Here is a 4457-nt window from a genome sequence, read left to right on the forward strand (position 1 = left end):
GTGTTTGGTGCAGGATAGAGCAGGGTTTAGGGCTGTTGTGCATAGGGTCGCTATGAGTCGGAAACGACTCGACGGCACATAACAACAACAACAACAATATAATTACTACTACTACTACTACTACTACTACTACTACTACTACTACAAGCTTCCTTGGTCTCGTGGTAAGAATCTGCCCTGAAATCTCAAAGACATACAGTTTGAATTCACTAGCTGCTCCACAGGAGAAAGGTGGGCCGTCTCCTCTAGTTCAATTAACTGCCTCTGAAAACCCACTGGAGGGTCAGCTATGGGTTAGTTTTAACTGGATGGCACAAAACAACAATAGCAACTATAGTCAGGACAATGTTTTTTTCTTTAAATATATGATTAATACTATCTATCTTAGAAATATTGTTATGTGGAATAAATTATGTATGTGGAAATGATTTGCAATTGCTAAAGCACTGTGTACATCAGCAATTATTAATTGTATTTTATGTAATCTCAAACCATTTTTATTTTTTTTAACATTTCTCTCCTAATAAGACTTGGAAAACATCTGAAAGGTCTAGGCTAAATTAAAGCTATGAAGTGGAACAGGTACAATTCCCAAAAGTAAATTGAATTCATAAAGCTGCCAGAGAAATGCCAACTATTTAGGAAGCTGAAGGGGACACTGAAGATTTCTGACTGCCAATTTCAAAAGGCTTTTTTCTTTCCTGAAAGGTCAATCAACTACTGGAAATCATGAAACCAACATAGTCTTGTTTTCTTTCAATTAAATGCTCTGTTGTTTCCATTCTCATTCCTTTAGGTTGTGTCATTTCATCTTCTCTGAAGGAAAAAAAATAATTTTATTGAATTACATTTTAAAACTTGACATTTTGGTGTCAATTCATTTTAAGTTGGACACCCACTGAATATTGTCAAAGTTAGAGATTAAATGACTTTTAAACTTTCGCTGACCTCAAGGAGAATCACAATTGGAATCTGAAAAATATTAATCCAAATATATATCTGTGCTGAAGAAAGAAACATATACACACCTCATTGTGGTGGAGTTAGAACCAATTCATAGCTGACTCTTCAGCAGGTTTGAAAAGGCTATAAATTCCACTGAAAGAGATTGTCCAAATTTCTCTCATGGAAAGATCTTCAGATCTAAAGATCTACGTGCATGGTATGTTATTTATGAATGGCTTTATAAAGTTATTTGTAACATGTATTTTTAAATTGAATATTAATGCTTATAATAAAAAAATAAGAATCTATACTTACACTGTCTCTGGCTCTTGAAAACATGGTACTTAAAAAGGTGAAGGCTCAAGTGCATCCAGAGGCTTCTCAGAAGAAATGCCTGGAGTGCTATTTATGGGGAACGTAGGAGTTACTGAAAAACTGTTCTTCTATGACAAACATGAGGAACCCTGAAGGTGTAAGGTGTAGTGAATGTGGCTGCTAACTCAAAAACAAGACTGTGTGTCTCATTGTAAAAAGAGCCAAGGCTGTACGGGGATGGCCACATCTAACCTTTATCAGCTTCACAAAGGAGAACTGTCCCCATCAACAGCCCAAAACCAATTCCCATAAGATCAGGTCAGACAGGTCTCCGACACTTCCATATTCTTCTATTCCTCTCAACACCACTCTTACTGCTTTAGTGGGTCCAAAATCCAATGGATTAGCTCACAGACCACACAGAATAATATTAGGGAAGTTAAAAGTTTATAATGCAGGTTAATAGCAGATTGCAGTCAGGACAGCTTCTGAAATGTGCTCATGGGCACCTCAGCCTTGATTCTTACAACTTAAAGCCAGTGCTACAAAGTTCTCATTCTTGCCAATATTGTCTTCATTTCCCACTCCCACACCCTACATCTCCAACAAACTTGGGCAAAGGATCTTAGTTTAGCTTTTTTTCTGTCTGGGGATGAGAGTAGGGTGTGAACAGAGTGGGGTGTGTGTGTGTGTGTGTGTGTGTGTGTGTAGCAGTCATCTCTTTCTCAGGCCAGGCCCCTCTGGTCCTCTGCTTTGGCTAGGGGCTGCTATTGCCATAGATGTAGCTGAAGCAAGACTGTTTTGTCCTGGAGTGTGTCCTACATTCCCTTGCTTCTTCTCATCTTCACTGGCATGGAAGGTCAAACTCTGCTGCTGAAGCCACTCAATTTCTTGGCAAGACTAGCCTATTTCCTTATAGATTAGTGACTCTGGCTAGATTGAAATGATAGCCTGCCCATTTATGGATAGGTTAACACACTCTTTTTTATTATTATTATTATTTTTGTGTGAGTGTACTATCAAATCAGATCTGACTGGTACAGGAGGATATTGTCCCTCCTTCCCCGGCAGAGCATCTGGTGGATTCGAACTGTGCGACTCTGGGATTGTAGTTGCAGGTCCTTGCCACTAGGCCACCAGAGCTCCCCTAGGTTAACACACTCTTATTCACATATTCCTGCCCAGCCACATAGTTAAGTCACATTTAATTGCTAGCAAAGTAATTTTCAAGGAAAAACTCCACACGTTTGTATTTCAAATCCAACAGTGATTCCATAAGAGAATGATCTCAGAACCTGAGAAAAATCTGAAACAAGATTAGAATTCCTTTTAAAATACCAACCTACAGGGTCCCTGAGATTAGAGAAATCCTCGAGACTTTTGCGTTAAAATACCCTTTGAGCTTAGAATGGACATTATTCCTCGACTTGACTTGTCAGTCAAGTAATAGATTGATTTATAAAATAAACAATATCATCTTTGGGTAATGTTCTTCCTTAAACAATGAACTGTATATGACCAGGGAATTGGCACTTACACAAACACGAAGATGAGAAGGCAAGAAAAAGCAGGAAACTAGATCAACAGAAACATTAACAAAGAATGTGGGGGGAAAAAAGTGAATCCTGACACACTGTTAAAATTGTAAAAAATTCCATGGGCCAGTTTATATGAAAATTGTTAAATAGAAACTTTCTTTAACTGTGTAAATTTCACCTAAAGTACAACAAAATGTTTTCTGTATAAATTAATGCTATTCATCTCTACTATAGTAAACACAACCTCATATTTAATATTTCCCCAGTTTTTGCACAATATACCATTGTGGTTATGGAAGGTCCAAATAACTGAGTACTTACACTGTGTTAAAATTTGTCATCGTTGTTGCTGATTGCCATTGAGTCAAGCACGACTCATAGCAACCATATGAACAAAAGACCTGAAACCTTTCTATAACTATCGTAGTTTCTCAAAGTTTATAATGTTTCCAGAAGTATGTTGTTTAAAAAGTGGATGCCACTCCTTTTAATAATTATTATGATGATGCTACACCGCCAAAGGTAGGTGGTTTGTACCCACCAGATGCTCCATGGGAAGAGGGGGGCAATCTCCTCCTGTGCCAGTTGGGTCTTACCCGAAGGTACATTTCAACAACAGTCTGATCCGAAGGTATACTTCAACAACAACAAAACTACTACGATGAGCAGACATATAGAAATCTTTGTACACATGGAATTATAGCCTTACCACTGATTAGTAAAAGCAGAATATCAATGGCAAACAATTATCTTAGGCTTAAGAGTTTTGATATATATTGCAAATTGGCTTCCAGAATTTTTTTCACTTTTTCCTTTCTCCAGCCAACAGCATTTTGAGTTCTCGCCAATTTACTTCCCACGTGGCAAGACTGGGAAACTTAATACTTTCAATCTTTGACAATCTTATGAGGAAAATGTTGTAATATTACTTTAAACTGTACTTTATTGTTGTAATTATAACTAGTGTGGCTCACAAAGCTTTTTACAAATTTATTTTGTTTTTATTTATACTTTTGTGAGCTACCTTTCACATAGGACCAATAATTTAGTTAGTCACTCTTTGCTAATACTTATTTACTTACTGTTATAAAGGCCCCCTTTGGCCTGGAAAATATATGGTGGTGATTTACACAATTGTTTGAACACATAAAAACGTTGTAGTTTTATGTAATAAATATGTAACTAGTTTTGTCTTCTGTGTCATATTTAAAAAGTGCTGTCTTTGGTGCCGTGTTTAGGAAAGCATTTCTTTAGCCTAGAAAACTATATAAAGTTACCCATATGCTTATCTGTATGAGTAGTATATCAAAGATACTCTCTGTACCGAATATTTTTAAAAAATAATTAATTACTTAATAATTATGATATTTAATATAAGGTATGCCTAATCCAAGCCATGGTCTCCTCAATTACTTGTCATGCTTCAGAGAGTTGCACAATGACTAAATATGACAAAAGAAAAATAGATGCCTTTGAGCTGTGGTGTGGGAGAAGAGTCTTTCCTGTAGGAGGGCCTTCGTGGACTGTTAAGAAAACAAATAGGTCTGTCTTGGAGAGGGTGAAACCAAGAGTCTCCTTTGTTGGTGTTGTTATGTGCCGTCGAGTCGTTTGCGACTCATAGCGACCCTATGCACAACAGCCCTAAACCCTGCTCTATCC

The sequence above is a fragment of the Elephantulus edwardii genome, unplaced genomic scaffold (genome assembly GCF_000299155.1).
Source record: "Elephantulus edwardii isolate Elephantulus edwardi_28Jun2011 unplaced genomic scaffold, EleEdw1.0 scaffold00076, whole genome shotgun sequence".
Classification (NCBI taxonomy): domain Eukaryota; kingdom Metazoa; phylum Chordata; class Mammalia; order Macroscelidea; family Macroscelididae; genus Elephantulus; species Elephantulus edwardii.